Source organism: Vicugna pacos, chromosome 1 (genome assembly GCF_048564905.1).
Source record: "Vicugna pacos chromosome 1, VicPac4, whole genome shotgun sequence".
Classification (NCBI taxonomy): domain Eukaryota; kingdom Metazoa; phylum Chordata; class Mammalia; order Artiodactyla; family Camelidae; genus Vicugna; species Vicugna pacos.
The window spans coordinates 71,419,159-71,441,692 of record NC_132987.1 but is presented as its reverse complement, the minus strand read 5'-3'; the positions used below and the strand labels follow the sequence as shown (position 1 = coordinate 71,441,692).

Here is a 22,534-nt window from a genome sequence, read left to right as displayed (position 1 = left end):
CCAGTGCATTCTGGAACAAAATATTGATGAGACTGTTCTTCAAGCAATTTGATATGTGCTAAAAAGGTTTTTATATAATAAGTGTTTCTAGAGCCAAATTATTTAGCAAAAAGAATAAATGCAGTTTCTGGAATGCTAATTATGTGTTTAAAAAAAAAAGAAAGAAAGAAATTCCCAGCCCATGTTCCTGGAGTTGGAAAAATTCTTTACATTCCCCAGAACAAAATTTTCCTAAGGCCCAAGTAATCATCCATAATATTTTTAGCCCTCCAAAGGGCAGATCCACTTCTACTACTCTCTGTGTCATGTGTGAGATTTCCCAAGGATATTTACACTTATTTGGCAGGGTGCCTCATAAGCGGTTTTGATTTGATATGTGGTTTCAACCACTTCCCAAATTTATACATAACTCATAAAGAGTGAAAATTTGGGTTATGAAAGTCCATAAATGCTGTCCATAAAACATGGGCACCCTGTCAGCTACTCAGTGGCATGCTGCTTAAATACTGTTGATTATTAAGCATTTACGGAAACATTTTTATATTGCTAGAGTAATCATTTTCATTGGCTTTCCTTGACAACAATCCAGTGGCGTTTGATAATATTTTCCTTTCCGCTTTTACATTCTGAGAATTAAGGCAAAGTAAATGGATATTCTGCCCACAGACAGTGACAAACAGGGGTCAAACTGACAGATACCTAAAACCTCACCTTCACCGTAGCCTTGCAGTTGTTTACCTTCCTTTTAAGGTGCTATGTTTTATCTCAGTTCCTGCATTTCCTCTTTATCAATTTCTGATTATTGTCAGGAAACACCAGCCAGGTCCTAGGACATTCTCTGTCCTGCACACCTACTAAAATAATGCCAAGGAAAGAATGTTGGACTCAGATAAGGAGACCAGGATCCTAACCTCAATATTTTTATTAATCAGATGTGGATCTTAGGCAGGTCATTGGTTCTCTCTGAGCTTCAGTTATCTCATCTTTAAGACGAGGACTAGGATAGTTGGTTTTTAAGTATTTTTCATTGTTGAAAATACATAGTTTCTAAAAAAATTACATAGTTTCTATAATAAGCAGCCCTTAATGAGCATGGATTAAGTGTCAGACCCTGTGCTAAGTGCTATGTGGAGATTATCCCATTTGATCATCAGAACCATACTGTGGTTTAAGTGCTGTAATTTCCTGTCCTGTTTTACAGATGAGGAATCTGAGGTTTAGCGAGATGGAGGCACCTAAACTTCAACAGCTGGCAAGTAGCTAAATCAAGAGCTGAACTCTGACAGCCTGATTACAGAGGTCATGTATTGAACCCTGACAGCCAGGAAGAAATGAGATGAGCGGGATGTCTAAGAACATCCCCTCATCCGTACGATTGGGTACTCCAGACTCTTGTCTGGGAATCACTAGCGATCGTATTTACAGACAGGTATCCAGTAACGAAGCATACTCCTTGGTCATAGTTTCCTCACAGCCCCATCGCTCCAGAATTATTGGAAATATTAAACTAGTTCTGAAACTTGAGCTCTTAGTTTGAACATCCTTCAAGTATTATTTATTAGACTAAGAGAGCTATGAAGATCAGTTAGAATTAGTTATTTTTAACGGGATTACTGCTGGCTCCATTAAACATGTCGGGAGAACAGAAATTTAGAAACTGAAATTTTCGGAACTTAATCAGCTGAAAGTGATTTCATGTATTCTAGACAATTCCTGTCCTCAATTTAGCTTATCAGAATTAGGATCTTTTAAATTTCTAGTTTATATCTTGTTCCTCCTTCTTGGTGAGTGCATTTTCAAAGGACCCTGATACCTTTACATGTGTAACTAAAATAATGTAAAGAACTTAATCAGTAGGGCAGTTTGGAGAGCAATCACTATCTCGTCAAGCAAAAACATTTAAGCAGACAATAGAGAAGAGATGTGTTTTAGAGTCAAGAAATTCATACTGTGAGGCCTTTTATCCATTCTTTCATTACTCATATTTAATAACTACTGTCACCTTATAAACCAATAAACAGGCATGTAAGTAACACCTCTGATTTTAAATGCTGAGACTACATTTGGAATTGAGGATCAAACAGTATTTCTTAAAATGTGGAATATTTTTCAGGTACTAATGCATATTCATCAAATTTTTTTCTCTTTTTTCTCTACATGCATACATGCACACACACACACGCACACACACACACACACACACACACACATACATATACACATAATTCCAAAAGGATTAAAAGGAGGAGGAGGAAGAACCAGGAGTAGCCAGAGTTACAGAAAGTCAGTCCATTTCGCTAAACGTGGAGACAAAGCAGAGCACTTGATGTAATGGACTAGAAAGCACTGAGTGGTCATTCCTCTTATTTTGTTTTCACAATCATAGCTTCATTAAATAAAGAATGAAAAGCTTTCTGTAACCATTCATAAAAGGAAGGGAAGAAGGAAACCAGTAGTGCTGCTTAAAGCTGCAAGACCGAGCCCTTGACGATCTCCCAGGACTGTGTGGTTTACAGCATGCGTAAAGAGGAGGGAGAGGTTTGAAAAGATGTGTAAGTTTTGCCAGCCCTCTTAGTCAGACATTCAAAATGTTTGAATTTTGTGCCATAAGAAAGTGACTGGATCAGGTGCTGAACCTCAGAGCAATTCATATCATCAAGAAAATTTGAATCACTGCCTTCAAAAAATCTTCAGCGTTAATCTCACAGCTTGGCTTTCTAAGCAAATAATTTACTTTGAGGCTTATTTACAAGAATTGCCCATAAAGAATTTTCATAACGATGATGAATAGCATCATGTTTTTAATAGATCTAGTATCTTATAGGGAGTACATAGTGCAAATGTTCTGTATTTTCAGCATAACAGACCAAACACTGCCTAAAATCAAGGGACCTAGGTTCTTGTTCAGATTCTGCTAATGATGTCAGGACAGCTCTTTGGCACTCTGAGCCTAGTTCCAGCACCTGCCAAGTAAGTGTATTCAACTAGGTCTTCTCTGACTTCTAGCTTCAAAAGGTATGCAATGGTAGACGAGAGAGGGATTTTGAAGAGGGGGCGTGTGGCCTCTTACTTAACCATTTTCACTTTCCCGTAGTCTCTTATTTTATAAACTATTAAATAGTGGGCTTAAGGGACAGGGCAGATAGTACAGAAGCCTGGATAGATAGGCAAAGATTTCAGGAAGAGACAGCACTAAGAAAGTTGACGGTTACAGTGGAGGGTCAGGAGACTGCAAGGAAATCTCAATGAAATTTGCTAACCCAGCTTACACTTGAGATTTAAAATAAACAGTTGACAGTGATATTTTCTGATATGATTAGACACTCGCTTTTAACCTCCCTGGGATGGAAAACTACAGCAAGGGTGGCTGTAATTTACTGTCAATAGTTATACTTTCTTCTTAGACTTGATTTATTATTAATTTATTTTTATACCTATCTTATTTCATGAAAATAATTAAAACAACTTCAACAGTATATAAAGCCTTGGATTCTTGCGTAGAGCAATAGATGCCTTTGACAGACAATTGTGGTTGATAAGCTTTTTAAAAGATTTTGTCAAAAGAACATCATTAAGGTGTAAGAATTATATAAATAGGCCCAATCCTCCAATTCTTTTATTCACTCTACAGTCATAGGAATTGGCTCTTTGACCACTAGTGAAATTGGCTACCAGACCTAAATGTCGGAATTGGGCTACTGTACATCCCAGGAAAAGGTGGCATGAATAATGCACAAGTTAGGTACGATTACTCAGCGGTTCTCACACATATTTTCAATCTTCAGACCACAAATTAAGGGATTTTGGAAGATAAATTATTTTATTTTATTTAATTTTTTGGAAAAAATATATAGCTTTATTAAGATATAAATCACAGAACATGCAGTTTGCCTATTAAAAAATGTACAATTCCATAGTTTTTAGTATATTTGCAGAGTTGTACAACTATCACAACAATTTGAGAACATTTTTATTACCCCGCAAAGGAACTCTCTACCCACTAGCAATCAGTCACTTACTTTTCTTTCTTCCACCCCTATCTTAACCCCAGGCGTTACTAATGTAACAGATGAAATACGTTGGTTCAATCATCTCACACCATTCTGTTCGGAATGGAAACTGCAGTATCTCCAGGGGAAAAGAAAGGACCCTAGGAGGGCTATTTGCCTTTCCTTATAAATCATGTTCAATATTAATGTTCTTTCCTGGAGGCATATATATGGTCAAGTAAGTCCGGAGGCTAGTTTTTTGTTAATATTTTTTTCCCAGTATGAGTTGGTAGAATATTTTGGATTTTGGAATAGAAACCAGAAACCACTCATCTAAATGGTCCCATCTGTGTGTGTGTCTCAGAGTGGAGACAAACATGCTTACAGTCCTGCAAGAATATTCTCTTTGCCTTGGGGTATGAAGAAGTGAAGAATATGATTCAGATATGCTCAAGCACTGTATCCGTGCCTATAGTGTACTTTTCTGCCAACTCACAAACACATATGGACACATACAAACACACACACACAGACTCAGTATGTAGCGAAAGGCCTGTCTAGGAGTTCAGGCCATTGGAGAAAGTCTGGAAGAACAATGGACTTCATGTTTTTTCACTCTTCAGGTCAACAAGAAGTGAGGTGGGGAATGGCTCCAGGCACCTCTCTCTGTCTCTTGGAGGGTGTGTGTGAACACTAACGCTCCTTTTGCTGCTGGTTGTGTTACTGAGATGTGTTTGTGGATCTACAGCGAGATGGAAAGAGTGAGGGGTTAGGACTAAGGCTACCTGTGATGAAATCTATAGTGGATGAAAATCAAAGCCTGCTTAGGCTAATTAAGGGGAGATAGTCCAGGAAGACTTCTTGGTGTAGTTACTGAGTCTTGAAGGACAAGATGTATCTAATAAAAAACAGTGTCTTTTATTTTTTAAAAAAAGTTGAGAAACCACCTTTCATTCAAATTAACACTGAAATATAAATAATTTCATTCAAGTTGTAATTCAGCAGTAGGTTTTGAAAATTAACCCAGAGTGGGAAAAGCAGCGCCAGCATATGTGTTGTTTATTGTGGAATCCCCCGCGCCTTTTTCAGTGGGAAACAGAAGGCAACCAGTAAGTACTTGATGAATGAGTTAAGGATGAATGAACAATGTTATCACAGTAGAGAAAAATCCTAAACTGACCTAAAAGACTAGATTCTAACCTTAACCTAATTCTAACTTTGGGCACGTAAATTATTTGAATTCTTTGAGCGTAAGCAGACCCTTTCATAAAACAAACATGTTGGACAGAGGATTTCAAAATCACTGCCATTTCTAAAATAGCTCGACAGTGCCCGTTATGACACATCCCAACCTTTCTGCTGATTCTAAGTGACAAGGGGAGGCAGACACTGGCTCAGGCAGAAAGCTGTGCTGCTGCCAACCTTTCTTCTGTTTTGGAAGCTGAATACGGAAGCTCATTGGGAAGTTTTGTGGTTACTCAGGGGCACACGTCACCCCCGAGGTAGCCAGAATTCAAACCACTGAGGGCTTCAGAGACCACGGTGAGCATTTTGCATTCTGTTTAGAAACATATTGAGAACTAGAGGAAACCAAAGCTGCTCCCTTCTGCAAGCAGGTGATTAATTTCATTTCAGCCCCATGAGTGACCTGTGTGTGGCTCTTGCCAGTGTGTGACAGGTACACCCAGGGAAGGAATGCTCTGCCAGGCTCCTTGGCTCCTTTTCCTCATCTGACATGTTTAAGTAATCTCTGCAAGGTGTTCCGAGTCTGCTGAACCTGCTGAGCCCCACTATAGGATGAATTGTTAATATGTTCCCAAACCCATGGTGTTGGGACAGAGACCAGAAAACAGGCTTTCCCACTCCTGCTGCCCGTTCTCCTTTTCCGCAGTAGTGCAAACAGCATGCGTGTACAGCTTGTGAGCCGTTCACACGGCAGGCCACAGGGGACGTTGGGCTGGGAGACTGAATAGACTTCTCCCCACATATAAACTGTAACTTGAAGCAACTCTCACGGATTTGATAAAAAGACAGAAAGGACTCCACTTTGTGAAACTGTGTCCAGTTCAATTTAAAGGGCTAAGCAAGGCCAGGGTTTAGCAGTGTGGTTGCAGCCCTCTCCCCACCGGTGTAATCAGATCCTCAGAGAGAGAAAAGCAGCCGTGAAAGATGCTTGTCTCCCTCCTTCCTCCTCCTTTAGTGCAGATGGCTCAACTGTAGTATGTGGGAGAGGAGAACCTGGCTTCTACTGGAAGACAGAAGCCAGTTTCCTCTTTCTAGCCAGTTTTTTTTTAAAAAAGAAAAACAGAAGGTAAAAACCAAAGCAAAACCCTGTCACATTCTGATTAGCTGTTTGGGTATGCTTCATTCCCAGTAGAAAAGTAGGCACTTGAGGTGTACCAGTGTGTTTGTAGTACTCTGAGAGTGGTCGGGCTAGAAGTTGGGTGCGGTTGTCAAATTACATACTGCTTTTGGAAAATCTATGAGGAGAAACCCTTCTCTGTTTTCCTAACATCCTGATAAAGCAGGTTTTTGCAAGAGTACCACACAATAAATGAAAAAATTGTTTTTCACATTCAGAACTAATCTGGATTTCTGGTTACATGCTTATCACATCAGGAGTCTCCACCAAAGGTTACATTTGAAATGTGAGTTAGAACAAGCATTTATCACACTTTGGGCATTATTAAACAATATTTCTCTTTCCCATTCTCTCCCTATATTTGTTTTGGTCATTGCCTGACCATTTGCCTTGAGGTATATGATGATTGTGACTATACATGGATACATGTCGCAATTTTTTACAAAAGCGTAAAAGATAAATCATTTGAGGTTGGTGGTATGGTTTTAATCAGATGTCTCCAGTGATGTGCTGGTAAACTGGCTCTCAACAAACAAACAAACAAACAAAAACCTACAAAACCCCAACTCAGAAAGCCCTGATTTGTAATGTTTGTTGTAAACACTCCCATCACGGCTGATTTCAGGCTACCAGCATATTGTCACTGAACTCACAGTTGGGAAGTGATGCTAACAACTTGCTCTCAGTAGCCAACGGGAGTCAGCTCCATTGTATCCCAAATCAATATATTTTAATAATTTAATACACTTTACTTTTGGTAACTAAAATACCAGAACAATAATTATCAGTACCCAAACACATAAATACCAATTTATAACACCCACTTATATACATATATGGATGCCTTTAGAGCTAGTTTTAATATCTGTAGTGATTTCTGTTGTGCATCGTACACTTATATAAAGGTTAAGAAAAAGGGTAAAGTTTAGAATTGTAAAAATTGGTACTGAAGGGATGGATGGATATCGCCTCAAAAGTGTGATCTGAGCTGCATCTTTTTAATGAATTGAAAGGCCTTTTATCTTTTCAGAGATGAGTGCAGCATTCAGACTGAATTGCGGCCATGGCTGGCTTTTCTAACTTCTAATGCAGAGGAGGGGTGACCTCTTTCCTTTCCTCAACGTAATTTTCAGTGAAATGATGCTTTTAATTCTAAGTGGAACATTGTGAAATGATGAATTGACAGGCGGTAGAATCAGATTAGTAATTATTAAAGAGTAAAGTTTAAGAAATTTTTAGCCTGGGCATCATTTGTTCAAGTAAGTCTCAAATATACATACTGAACCCTGGGCAGAGCTGAACTGGTTGAGAATGGTGGGGGAATGGAGATGCCTGGAGAGGCCCAGAAGTCCTTTTAACTCTGCTTCTATCCCTCGCCTCTAAATGGACCTTCTCTGGGCTCTGAAGGATAGTTTGAAATATACAAATTTAAGAAACTTCTCTTACTGACTTATTTCCGCATGTGGCCAGAGAAATGGTCAAGTTGGACCTGAACCTGTCGGTCTCACTCACTGAAGCTGGTCTCCACAGTGAGTGTGGCTGACTACAGCCACGCTGATTAAGTAATAAATTATGTACACTATTTAGAAGGTCAAAAAACTCCCCCATCCCCGTATTATAGTCCAATTGTTCATCATAGATAGGTTTGGTCTGAATAACCTCTAGGCACAGTGTCAGGTACATTAAACTATGTTCTATTTTATTTTGGTTCCAAGTAGTATGGAGGTCATGCAAAATTTATTTTATAAAAAATATACTTTGTATATATTATTTATTACTAAATAGCTTTATTTTATTTTTATTAATAAAATTTTATTTTCTAAAGCCTTGTTTTAAAACCCTACATCAGTGAATTTTGGGTTGTTTTCCTTGGAGCCCTTAAATTTCCAGGGAGTAGCACCACGGAAGTGGTTTCTGGAAACTGGGTTGTCTTACAGAGGCCAGGTTGGTGGAGCTCTGGGTCCTCCACCATCCCACAATCCCCTATTCCTCCACTGACTATTTCTGGATCTTAGGAAAACTCTGGCATTTTAACTGATAATAATTGAAAATTATGTTGTAAACTTAAGGCCAACCTCAAAAGTCCTTGAGTTGTGGCGTGATTAAAACTCAACTGGGCGTGATTCAGAACTCAGCTTTTCATTCAGGTGTCCATCTATGCTCCGATTGAATTGTTTGTCTTACTAACTGATGATCTTCCCAGACATATTATAGAACTTGTCTAAATTCTGATTGTTCAAATTCAAGTAGAAATTGTTCGGATGGTTCATGTTCTATAATCATTGATTTATAGTGCAAATTTTTTAAAAAAGAAAAAGAAAAAAGGAAGTTAGGTGACTCACCCAGGATTACTAACCAAGGCTAAATAAAATTACAACATCCATAGCTTCTGGGTCTTTAAGCAAAAGAAACAGATTGACAATGCAACAATATTTTTTATTTCTGCTCCAATTGGCAACATAATTGTATAAACAAAACATTCTCTCTGATGAGCTAAGGAATAATCTCAGGCTTAGGGTTAGAAAGGCTTTGACTTCTTATAATTTCCAACAGACTGCTTGAAGCCAACTCATACAAAGTTACAGACTTATACCTATGCATACAAATACCCTATGCAAAACCTTTAAGCGCTTACCTTTGGAATGAAATCTCAGTTATAACCATGGCCTACAAGGCCGCATTGACCCAACTTCGGCTTCTCTCTCTGATCATGTGTCCTACTCTTCTTCTCTCTTCCCCAGCCAGCCCACATTTCTTTTAATGTTTTCTTTTTTTTTTTTTAATGGGGTGGGGGTAGGTAATTAGGTTTATTTATTTAATGGAGGTACTGGTAATTGAACCCAGGACCTCGAGCATTCTAGGCATGCGCTCTACCACTGAGCTATACCCTCCCCTCCTCAGCCACATTTCTTAGGGTCTCCTGAACACACAGCTTGTTCCTATCTCAGGGCCATTGCATTTGCGTTCTCCCTTGGTCTTCCCATGGCTGCCTCTTAGCCCTGAGGTCTCCATTTGGATACCGTTTGCTCAGAGAAGGCGTTCTTGACCATTTGACCAGAACAGCACCACCCCTGCCAGCCCCAACAGTTCTACCACGTTATCCAATTTGTGTTCTTCGTATTACTCTCAGTGCCTAAAGTGACGTATTTATCAATCTTTCACTAGACTTTCCGTTTCCTGAAGGCAGGGGCTTGGCATCCTTCAGCAGGGTATCCCCAGTGCTCAGAATGGACCCCAGCACAGAGATAGCCCTTAATGGACATCACCGATTAACTCATAATGTGAATTTCCTCTGTGGAGGAACTTCTTTTCATATGTAGCTTGGGAATGCTGCCGCAAAACCGGCCTCTGCACCCTGAAGACGGATTGAGACTCGGAGACCGAGTTTGGGGAGGATTAGAAAAGAACAGCTGTATTGCTTTGCCAGGCAGAGGGGAGTCACAGCGGGCCCGTGCCTTAGAGGCTGGGGATCCATCCTGGAGTGGGGGGTCTTGAAGTCTTACAGAAAAAAACTGGATGGAACAGAAAAGGTGACAATCAGGTGCTTCGCAGGGTGCTGCTACATTCCGCTTAACCTCCATGAATCTCTCTGGTCCTGGGGGAACTGCAGAGGGCCTGTCCATTCTTCTGAGATTATCGGCCCATTACCTTCTTCCCCGGGCATAGCCTCTGGGTTAAAACTATTGTATTGAAGTTCAGAGGTTACTTAGCACAAAAGCAGTGGGAAAAAGCAAACTTCAGGATTTCTTAGAAGGAATCAGCAGTTTTAGCATCAGGGAAGTTAGTTTCTTACTCCTTCAAGAAATGGAATCATTTTATTTTTCAAATGTGAAGACCCACCAAAAAAGCTCAGAATTTTTTAGACAGGAGTATGATTTTATTGCTTACAGCCCAACTCTCATAGGCTTTAGTAAATCAGCAACCTCTTTTCCATGACCTATCACCCAGGCACCCAGGCACCCAGACACTCTGCATCTGGGGGAGGCTGTTTGGCTCAGAAGGGAAACTGGTCAGGGTGTTAGAAGTTCGGGTCCCTAGGAAGCACCAGGTGGGGCGTGGATGGTGGCTTTTTACTGAATAAAGAGGAAAGGTGAAAGAGAAGGGATGAAGAATGGAGTAGAAAATGGGAGAGGGAAACGGAAGAGGAAAAGTAGAAGAGGACAAGAAGTGGAAGCTTCAGAGGAGGGAGAAAGAATAAAAAGAAATAGAGAAAGAAGAAAAGGCACAGAAGAGAAAGAAGCAGGAGCATGAAGCCTGGGAAGAGCAGGACTGGAGGGGCAGTGACGGGGGCAGTGACTGAGCGCTGAGTGATGTGGGGTCCCTCTGCAGCTAGCATCCCCTGTGGAGTGAGCAGGACACTCTTACCTTCTTCTCTGGTAAGAGGATAAGGTTTTCAGAAGTGTCTAGCACTCTGTTCTTCACTTCACAAATAGCAGGCCCTAAAGGGCTCCCTGGCAAGTGGATTTTCTGTCTCCGAGCAGATCTAAGTGGCAGATGGAGCCCGGCTCCCCAGGGAGAAGACACCCCCCCGACACACACATTCCACTCACTGTTGCTGGAGCCCTTCTGCAGCGTCAGTCCCCCAGCCAGCGCAGCCTCCGCAAAGCCACGGACCCTGCCTCTGCTGGCGCGCAGGCACGGAAAGAAAAGGGGAGGTGCGCTTCACTGCCCCACAAGTTTAAAAGGAGGCTTCTTTTCATCCTAAGCATTCTGGATTCCAAGGCATGTTTCAGAAACATTTTTTACTTTGAACGCATCCTAGGGAAAGAGTTTTGGAATCACAGCATCCTGGGTTCTCCCCATGTGCCTTTCATGATTTGTTTAACTCCCCAGTCTCTTTATGCATAAGATGGAGATAATAACATTGCCCTCAATAGTTGTTGTGAGGATTTAATAATGTAACGTATTAAAAGAACCTGATACAGAGTAGGTCTTCAAAGAACATCATTCTGCTTTACCATTTTTTCTGATAACCTGAAATACTCCCCTCTTCCCATATGGAAATCCTCTGGACAGCTCTCCAAATTGGAGATAGTGAAAGCAGGGATCTTCTGTCATCTTTTCATGCGTAAAATAGTTGGTGGAAAAGATTCTTTTGTCCAGTAAATAAATAACCACTTTTTTTTTCTTTTTTTTGGTGAACTGAAGTAACATATTTCAGAGTATAAAGTACTACAAAAGAAAAGTGCATTACTTAATGCATACTGCAAGAGTTGACAGAGAATTGCAACAGCCGAGGATTTAGGCAGCGCCCTTCCTTGGAGGACTGCAGTGCAAGGGGAAGATCATAGACGTTGGCACTGGACTGCGTATGTCTGAATCAAAGGCTTTATATTACTAGCTCAACATCAGTTTTGTCATCTGTGAAATAATATAGTATCTTTGTTGCTGAACTTGGTAGTTGCTGGTACTAAGTAGATCCCATGTAACGTGCCTACTATGATATTTTATTGAACACACAGTAAGATAGTAAGTGTCTAATAGAAAGTCACCATTGTTTCTGGTTTCTTTCAACAGAAGCTATTGGGAAACTTTTTTTTCCCTTGGCACTGCACCTCTGATTTTATAAAGAAAATGAATGGGCAAATAGGACATGTTTTATGGCCAGCAAGAGAGACATATAATGATTTGCAGTCTCTTCTGGGAGTCAGAGACTATTCTATTTGTCTTACCTTGTAGCTCAGAAAGATTACAGGTCCTCACATTATCAGTAATGATGGAGCTTGGAAGTCAGCCAAGGCCACCAGGTAGTGATGTTAAGATTAATTTAGGCTCCAGGTAATTGGTCCCTGAGAAACTGCCATCTAGGGATTCAATAGAAAATCTTGGGGTCCCTTAAGGGATAGAGCTAATGCACTCTTTCTAGGTAGATATCAGCTATAAACTGTTACATCTTGGATTTCAGTCTTACAGACTTAGACCTACGAGGGAACTTAAAAATCTCCTATACCTGGGAACTGGGTGGTCTTCAGAAGGGGCCTTGAAACCTCTGAAATTATTTGCAACATGTTATACTGTGAGTGAACATGGATATTCCCGTGTCCTTGTCTTTCATCAGATACTCAGCTGGGACCATGACACACAAAGATTAAGATCCACTGTCCTCAAACACTCTCCAGGAGATGTTGTATTGTTGTGTATTTTAACGTAAGATGAAACACGCTCCGGGATTCAGTTTACATGGTCTGTCCGTGGTCACACAGTGAGTCAGCTGCAGAAAAAAGGAGATAAACCTAGATGTCCCAAGACTGTCTTTACTTATTAACATACATAACTTCCATACCGCACTAGGCACTGTGGGGGATACAGACACATAAAAGTGAATGCCTGTTGTCATGGAAGTTGCAATCTGGTTGAGAAACAAAATAGAAATCTTAAAAAAAAATCCAAGACCAGTCGAGACCAATATAAATAAGTGCATGCTTGCAGGCTGCAGATTGTGATTGCAAAGAAGGAATTCGGAGGTCAGGATGATGGGTAGGGGCCAAAGGAAGGAAATGAGCATCATTATGGAATGTTGGTGAAGATTCGGTCCAGCCGCTCATGTCAGTGTGGGAAGGTGGGTTATACTGGGCCCGCTTATTAAAAAGCCTTAACGTGGTTAGAGGACTTTACTCTTCGTGTAGCAGTTAATAGAGGGAGAATCAAGAGTGACTGAAGTTTTTACTTTATTGTAATATTTTTGCTCCAAGAATGACTCTGATGTTTCTACAAGGTCTACACAAAGCAGTCTACACTTACTGATTCAGTTCAAAGACCAATAACAATTTTAGTTTATGCGTTAAAAGTGGCTTCAGTGAACAGCACTTAGACAGAGCTTTTAATCACTGCTAAAGGACGGAAAAAGAAAAAATAATGTCAGGACAGCTTAAAAGTAGAACCAATCACAGTAGGTTGTTCCAACCCTATTGCATTGCTCTGTCCCTTGCCTGCAGCCGTTTCTTCCTGGAGAGCGTCCTGACTTTGCCTTCCACCCAGGCTCCAAGGCTGGGAATGGAATTACGCTGGTGCCCTCTGCTGGGAGGAGATGGGAAGTTCAGCAGGAAACAATGGTGTCCTGGTCTTTGCACCTAGGGGCTGAGTAGGTGCTTCTGGGCCCACAGCAGCCTCCAGGCTGGATTCATTTCGTGCTATTTACGGGGTTTACCAGTCAGGTATGGTCTGGCACCATGCCCAAATTCATTAACCAGAAGGAGTAATCAGATTTTTATTGTAAGGAGACTGTCAGCTAATTTTTAAAAGTAGTCCAAGGAAACAGTCCCCTTTGACAGTTTGAGAGCTGGACACTCCTTTCACCGAACACAGCAACATGACTCATGGTGGGTGGTGGCCATCGTGCTACCAAACAATACCTCCTGAGAGGCCAGTGAGACTCTGAGGCCATTTTTTAATCCTGTTCAGTTATTATTTATTTCTTTATTTTAATGACGGGAAAAGCACATTGATATTCATCACTGATTTCTTGGCTCAGCTAATCAGAATGAATGCCGTGGTGTTAAATTAGATTCAGAGTGTCTATTCGGGTGTTCCTGTAGTACCCTGCTCAGTTGACTTTTTGCTAGAGGTGAAAAAACATTCAGTTGTAATTAAGAAAGGGGTAGGGGAGTGCTGAGAAGGAGACCAAAGGAGAGAAGAGTTGTGAATTCTCCTGTGTGCAAATTGGAGGTGAACTTCTGAAATAAAATGATGGGGGTGGGGGAGGAGAGCATGGATTATTTCCATCACACTTTTTTATTTTATTTTATTTAGGATCAATAGCATGGACATGGAGGTCTGCCTCTGGTTTCCATAACAACCTGGCTTATTGAAAGACTGCCGGCTCCACAAATCCCCAATTATCAGCCTTGCAGGGCTTATTAATGGAGCTGAGGATCCCAGTGAGGCAGGCAGCTCATTGCTGGCACGTGCTTGGTGGGCCGGCAGGAGGGTGGAGGAGATGGGAAGGGGCTTTTGTGGTGAGACAGCAGCCATTTGTCCCCCTGTCACTGAGTGGGGTGCAAGCATTCAGGAGACCATGTGAGCGTCTCCTGAAGCCTGGAGTGGCAGGGACGGCTGTTGCACGCAGCCCAGAAATCGAAGTGGAGATTGTTTTTTCCAGCCCCACCCCGAAGCCATCCATCTGGAATAAATCCATATGAATGTATCACACGCCCTGTGTGTTTATTGAGCTCCTATAATTAATTGAGGCTTCCTCACAAAGACAATGGTGACTCTATATTTCTAATATTAACTCAAGCTTTAATTAACATGTGAAGCCAACCTAATGCATATTAGATAGCTTTGAATTACTCAGTCTTTGGTCTGGTGTTGGCTTATTAAGTCCTCACCATTGAATAACTGCAGTAGCAACAATCATACTGACGATGATAACAATATAAACACCATTTACTTGTCTTGTGCCAGGCTTTCTGCTAAACGCTCTACGTAGGGTTTCTTGTTTAAGCCTCATAATAACCCAGTGATGAGCAGCTTCATTGTCCCTTTTACTGAAGTAAGGGAACTTAGAGGACTTCTCTCAGGCCACATGGCTAGTGAGTGTGAATACATCGGAGTTTCATTTCTGCTCCCTGCATATAACTTCTTTTATTTTCCTCTTATTATTTAATTTGGATGGCCTCGAGACAGAAAAGGAATAGCATGTTTATAGTAAATTCTGTGTTCTCCAATCTGATTGGAGAATGGAACATTCTGGTTAATCAAATGTTTTGATTAATAATTGCCATCTGTGTCATTATTGAATTTCCAATTGGGAAAGGTTTGGGATATAATAAAATACAGACATTACAAGTATAGTAATCATAGTCATAAAATGCTTTAGGACTATTATACAGATGTCAATTTTTATTGTGATGCAAACATGTTCGTTGATAAAGATGTCTGTTTGACAGAATGCCAGATGGACTGTTTTTGTAGCAGAGAAAGAGCAATGCCTGAACACTATGAATTTTATATATTTCAAAGTACTTTATGTGAACCACCACTGAAGTGCCATGTGATCAGAAAAAAATCTTTTGGGGTCTGTCAGAGTTAAAGAATATCAGTGCTTGGAAAACTTCAAACTCATTAAATACTCTGGATCCCTAGACTGTGTTTTTATTAAACCAGAACCTTACACTATGGAAAATGAAATATGATGCTCCCTTGAGGTGGTTCAATCCAAATCTGTCATAAAGCACTATGACAGGAAATCCAGGTTGGCCGAATTTTCATCATAGCTGCTCAAACGATTTTTTTTATGCTTTTAGTCTCCAAAACCAACAATAGAACTTGTTCACAAGGACCCTGTCTTATCAAGGATTAAGAGAAGGGCTGTTTTATTTCGTACTTACTGAGCATATCATCTAAGCTTTTTAGGCATCTCATACTTCATCACACCTCTGTGAGGCAGGTACTATCTCCACTCTATAGATGGAGAAATTGAGGTGCAGAGAGCTTATACAACAGGCTCAGAGCATCCCCTCTGGGACATGGTGGGTTCTCAGTGTGAACTCAGGTTGTCCAGCCCTGAGTCTGTATTTCTAACCAGAGCTGTCTATATTCAGTGTGTCAAATCTGCATCTTCCTAGTCTCTCTTAAATTCACAACAGTCACACCTACCCTCCCAACCTTCTGCTGAAACAACTTTTGCCAAAGTCACAAATGACTTCCTCATTGCTAAAATCCAGCGCTCAGTTCTGTGGCCGCATCTTCTTTGACTTACCGTAGCATTTCATAGTTGATCACTTTCTACTCTTTGAAATATTTTAGTTACTGCTCTTCCAGCCTATTACTTATTCTTGATTTTTCTCCTGACACATTGACCATTCTCTTCCAGTGTCCCTTGCCCTTGCTTCTTCATCTCCTGGTTTCTAATTATTGGAGTCCCCACAGCTCAGTCTGGGGCTTCCTCTTCTCTGTTACATCTGGTCCTTTGGTAATCTCTCCCAGGTCACGGCTTCCCATACCACCTACCACCTGGTGAACCCATGTTCCACCTGTGGCCCAGACCTCTTTCCCCACTCCTGACAGCAGCTTACTCAACTTGTGTATCCAATAGGCACCTCAGACTAAACATTTTGAAACTGAAACTCCTGTCTTTTCTCCCTAAACCTGCTCCTTCTTGATTCTTCCTCGTCTCAGGAGATGGCAAGGCCGCCTTTTCCTAAGGCTTAGATCACATCTCTTGGAATTATCACCGACTTTTTTCTTTTCCAGCATTAAATCTGTCAGCAAATCTTGTTGGCTCCATGTTCAGTGTCTGTATCTAGAATCTGAGCACAATTCACTTTCTCTTGCACTCATCTGATGTCAATAAAAGCCAAGTTCTTAAAATGGCCGCCAAGCCCTCCATGACTGACACACACACGGGTCCCCACTTGGAGTTCATCTTCTCCCTTTCTTGCTGTCTTCTAGCAATACTGTCTGTGCTACAGCTCCACCAACCACAAGTGCTCACGTCCAGGGCATTTGTACTACTGACCTTCTGCCTAGAAACGTCTCCCCTTTCAATGCTCACATAGTTCACCCTCTAACCTTCTTCAGCTCCTGTTCACACATCACCTCCTCAACGAGACTTTCTCTTATTCTCTCGTCTCCTTCCTGACCACCACCTAACATGCTATATATTTTACCTATTTATTTATAGACTATTTTAAGTCCCGTGACCCATGAACAGGGTATTTTTTTTTTGTCTTATTGTTGTTTTGTGCATGGCTATATCCCCAGCAACTAGAACAGGTACCGAATACTCAATAGGTGTGTGAGAAGGAAGATACCTACTTAGTCAAGCAGAGTAGCTGAGTCACTCTCGACTCAGCACATAGGCGGCAAAGGTGCCCCTAAGCCACTCTCACATTCGATTGGTTTACTCCTCCTTGCCACTGAAAAAGCTTCCCCTTTGCCACCTGGGCAGACGTTCCCCCATCTTCCTTTGCCTTTGCAGTTCCTTGGTGACTCCTGTGGTTCTCACATGTAATGCCATCCCTCCTAATGATTAGAAGATATTGGCAGCTGAGCAATGATTGTAACTGGGCACCAGGGGACCAGATCTGTGTCCTAGTCTTCCTGCTTTATAGTCGCTCCCTACATGGAGCACAAGACATAGGGAAGAAAGTGGTTTCATCTCCCCATACAGAGGATGCATTTCTAAAAGAGAACCATTTTAGCAATTCCAAACCCCTGGGAATTCTGTCCTGACTGGAAATAGGTGATACAGACACATCTTTGCTTAGGAGTGAGCTGACTTTCTTCCAAGTTAAGTTATTAAATCAAGATCATAGAAGCTTTAATGTCTAATAAAGAATTTCTGGTGGATTAAAATGTTCTATTTACAAATTATAGTTAACTCAGTATTTACCTATTTATAGCCCTTTTTGAGTATGTTGAATTTGCCTGTATGTTGATTGTAGCTCAAAAGGATTGGAACATTTTTTCATACAGGAGCATTTCTTTGGAGGAACCACTGCATAAAAAAATTACAGAATAAATACATATGCATATATATGAATATATACATATATATGTGTGTGTGTGTATCTGTTGTTTTGATCACTCAGAGTCCAAGGATTAACTCTCATACCATCTATTAGCTTTGCACAATTAGAAAACAGTTTTATGAGCCAGATAATGCCAATAAAACCAGCAGGTCCTCTGTTAGATTCTAGCTGTGGTGGGTAAGATTGCCTGAGTAAAGGCAAAACACTGTGAGACACACAATAAATCTAATTTGCATAGCTGTAGACAAACTTTGGTGAGAAAGGGCTGCTCTGCACTACCAAAGGGCCTGGAGGCCCCTGGGGGTGTATTTGGGCGTGGTGGTACTTGGTCAAGGAAGTGGAGTGGAGAGATGTAGGGAGGGGGTGGGAGTGGGCACAAAATTAGGTGATGGGGAGTGGGGGGTTGGGGTGCCAGTGCTACTTAAAAATTCCCATCCAAAAGAAATGTGTGGTGGAAAAGGACCATGGATACGGCAAGCAACTGTAAAGCTTTAAAATCTATGGATTGGAAATCTCTGATGCCAGGCATCTGTGTATGAAAACAGCTAAGTCTGCATGTTGGATGATGTGGCCCTGAACTGCTGTCTCTTCATTTCTCACTCAGTGTGCCCACCACCAGCCTCCTTTGTTTGAACCCGCAGCCCAACCCTTGCCGATGACAAGGGAAGGGGGAGCAGCAGGAAGGGCGAACACTTAAGGTACAAAGAGCTGTGATTAGTCTGCGTTGCTGGGCGCTTGTGAAGGTGGCAGCCATTCTTGGGGACTGGGATTTCCCACTCCTGAGACGTCCTCGGGCAGTTGTTGATGGCGTGTGTTTACTGTGGAAAGTTTTGGTTGACTGAGGAAGTACCTTGGCACCGGCAGGAGGATGATGGGGATATAATCATTCCAGCTCAGCTATTCACCTTCAGCAACATGTGTCCCGACACCTGCCAGGAATGGCAGATTTGTGCCTCGTCACCACGTGTGGAATGTGCATGAGAAAAATGGTAGCGAGGTTAATGCTCCCCTACACAGAGAAAGAGTTCTGTTTCCTCTCGTTCACGCCGGTGTTTCTCTGACTCTCTCTGCCATTACTCCCAACCTTCCTTCCTCTACCCCCACCACCAAGCTCCCGCCAGGATCTCCTGAGAGTCGTTACTCCTCAGCCCATCAGCCAAAGTTGTGGGTTTCCATGGCTACCCGGCAGCTGGTGTCTAGACACTGAGAGATGCCTTGCAGTTGAGCTTCGGATCTAGCTTCTGTCACACACACCCTCTCCTCCCACCTCCTCTTTCCTCCCGTTTCCGCTGCATTTACAGCAGGCACTAATGCCAGCACAGGATGGAATTTCCTCTTGACAGGCCATTAAAGGAAGGAGGGGAAGAGAGAGGGTGAGAAACCCAAACTTGCTGTCTCGTCATATCAGTGAAGTGAGAAAACAACTGAAGTGACAGACCCAATGCGGCACGTTCTTTCCTCCTTAGGAAGGATTTTATTTAATTAAAATATTTTAGATTAGGAAACAGTGCCACTAGTCCTTTGGGAGCCATAAGCATCTTTAAGAGCCAGTAAAAGCCTTTCAGGATATGGCTTCAGTGATGACACAGGGCTGGGGTAGAATCTGTTCACCGTCTCTGGGCAATCAGCGTAATTTCTCTTTCCACGCTCTGGGGAGTCGCCCGCTCATACGCATTACTAGCTGGAGAGCTCTGGAGGGGGATACAGGCATATCCAAGGAAGGGCCTTCACAGTGACACCTCAGGTCTTGAAAAGGCAGGTTTAATCTCTCCCCTGTTTCTCCCGCAGCCAGGAGCTGGCCTGGCACTCGGAGATAGGCCTTAGTATTCTCCTGTTAACAGAAGCAGTTTCGTAGAACACCAGTGTCAGATTTCGTGTGATGGTTCAAGACGCAGGACCGCCATAGTCACGTCTGAACACAGATGAAGTATGGACATTGTCTAAACCACAAGTTGGCCAGATATTTCCCTAGCCTGGCTATATGAATGGTGATGCTTACCTCCGTCTTCCTTCTAGATAATATTTATTGAGATGCCCAGCCATAAAAGGACACCTGTTTCATTACAGCATCCAGTAAAGATTAAAGCTCTGCTTCCTTGACTCCACCTCTGCATCCCTCAGCACAAGCCTTTCTAAGCTAATTGGTCCTTTCTAACCCCCTCCGACTGCCGTGCCTCACGGTTCCCATGGTGTGTGCTCTTCCTGCTGTCAGTAAACCCAGCTCTGTTCAACTATGGGTAGGTAGTCTTTTGCTAGACTTTACCATATAAAATTTCTTTCTACATTGTAATTTACACTCAAATTAGCTTCAGTAAAAAATTAATTTTCTCCCACATTTTCTGAATATTTTCATTATGTCATCCCCACATTTATCACAGTTCTCCCTGAGTTCACCAATACTCCGTCTAAGCTCCCATAAAAATCTACCCTAGAAAACAAAATTAACTCCAATTTGTTTTTCCTGTCCCTAGTCTTTTCTAGTTTTTGGTCTCAATATCTCGACAAGATGGCCCAGGTCCTTGGATGAGTTTAAAAGCCTCTGTACTACTCTTTGGGAATTCTGTGACCTTGGTCAGCAGTGATGGCAAAGACATGTGGGTCAAACAGACAGAAGACAACACACATCCAAGCATTAAGTCAGCTTATGCCCAAACACCAATAGTTGGTCTCTCACTTGGGAGCAGTTCTATTAACTAGACTTGAGCTTGGATTGCTTTACCTAAGTCCCTGTCTCATGCATCTCATGTGTACTCTGCTTTACCTGAGACTGAAGCCCTGCCTTATTCTCATCCATCCTCCTAGAAATGGACATCTTGTTCTTGGTCCCATGATTAGGGCTGAGAACATGTCCATGGTCCATCAATACTGGCCTCTTTCTAGACGCTGTGTTCTACCAGCCTCCACTGCTTGTTGGCTAGTCCTGCTATTGACCTTCTGTTTGACTCTTGCCCTTAACCATGAACTTCAGGTATCATGTTGGTCTTACCCACCTGTTCTTCCTTCCACCGCCCACTGGCTTCATGCCCAGGCTGTGGTAGGATGGCTACTGTCCCCTTTGAGTTTGGCACATTTTTCATCAAGTGTTATCAGTACTTTTTAAAATTTGTTCTTTCTGTTTCATGGCCTCAACTAGAAATACATGTTGCTGAGAAAGGAGAATAAATAGATTTAGATGGTGCACATGGAGAGAGAGGATTTTAAACTTGGGTCACTGAAAAAATGATAAGGCCAAACTCATTATATTTGTAGTGATAGTGGTGGCATGATGTCCAGTATACATTGAGATACAGGTTTGGAGCCAGGAGGAGTAGAGTCAAGGATGTAGAGAAATATTTGCAGTTGAAATTTGAATTTGATATGAATGAGGCCAGGAATCATTAAAGCCTGTGTTAAAGAAAGTAATATGCTTACAGTGATGTATAGGGATTCATATTTTGACAGTGATAATATAAATGTGGTTACTTGGTTATGGGGTCAGGGTTGAAGCCATTAGAAAGAATGAGTTATTTGATGCAGAGCCTGCAAAGAGAATGTAGAGTTGAATCTTGGATTGTGTCATGTTAGGGAATAGGGAGTAAAAACTAGACCCAGAATGGAAAAAGAAAAGCCAGGAAACAGCAAACATAAATCCAGAACCTAGTCTTCAGTGAAGGTAAGAAAAAGGGACTCTTTCAAGAAGATGTCAAAAACAAAAGCACAGCAACGATGAAGAAGATGCTTTTATTCAGGCTGAAGTGATAGGGACCCCAGCTCCCACAGACTTGGCAGGAGGCTTTCCCTTAGACTTTCACAGGGGGAGTAGACAAGTTACAGCTGGAGTGATTTACAACTGGGGTTATTTTGCAATCAGGGAAAGTCTGGTCAGTACGTTGAACAAGACTTGTTTATTTCTGTGTCTACCTTGTTTCAAAGGCACAAACAATTCTAATCTCAGCTACTCATTCATGAAACAAAAAATAGAAAATTCAAGGGTCTGCGCCTGATTTTGTCAGTAGGTTCAGGCAAAGGAGGAAAGATCTATGTTTGGCCTTGTGACAGGTGAACAAGGGAGTCACGCATGAGTCTTCTGGAGTCACGAGAAAGAGTGGACAGCAGATCACATGGAGAAGGCTGCTTTACAGTAAGCCCTTTCCTGGAGCATAAAAGGGTGGGGAGACTTAAGAAAACAAAAGGTTGGGGGAATTTCTTCACTGCCACTGTTTTCTGGAGCATAAAGCTCAACTAAAGGTCAACACTGTCCAAAGAAGTAGTCAGAAAAAGATGAAGAGCAATGGTAAATGAGAAAAGGCCTTAAGATTTGGTGTATATATATATATATATATATATATATTTTTGGGGGGGGAGGTGAATTTGAGGAGAGCACTGTTAGAAAAATGGTAGGTTAAAGTCACCTCTTAGAGAACTAAGGGAGGTGAGATGAGGGAAAGATGGCATAATTACAGCTTATTCTTTCATGAAGTTTGTTGATGGAAGGGAGAAAGAACAGCTTTGTAAAGCTTTGCTGTTAGCTTTGCATTTTTGAACTGTCTTGTACCAAAGAAAACATATTGAGGATACATTTTGTTCTGTTGTTATTCTAGAAGAAGGAACTCCATAAAAGCTTAAGAGAGGTAGATTTTAGCTGAATATCAGGAATAATTTACAGGTAGAGCCGGAGGGGCCTATGGAAGTAGAGCTGTCCACCTGCTAGGAGGATGCTGGGAGATTCC

The 22,534-nt window shown here is 41.7% G+C and overlaps 1 protein-coding gene and 1 non-coding gene across 4 annotated transcripts in view; one reads left to right on the top strand and one right to left on the bottom strand.

Annotated features, from left to right (window-relative positions):
• GAP43 (growth associated protein 43) overlaps positions 1 to 22,534 on the top strand; it is a 457,292-nt gene that overhangs the window by 418,880 nt on the left and 15,878 nt on the right. The gene's annotated exons all lie outside the window — the stretch shown is intronic.
• Positions 9,171 to 9,243, bottom strand: TRNAS-AGA (transfer RNA serine (anticodon AGA)). The gene has a single exon. It is a non-coding gene; the product is annotated as a tRNA-Ser (tRNA).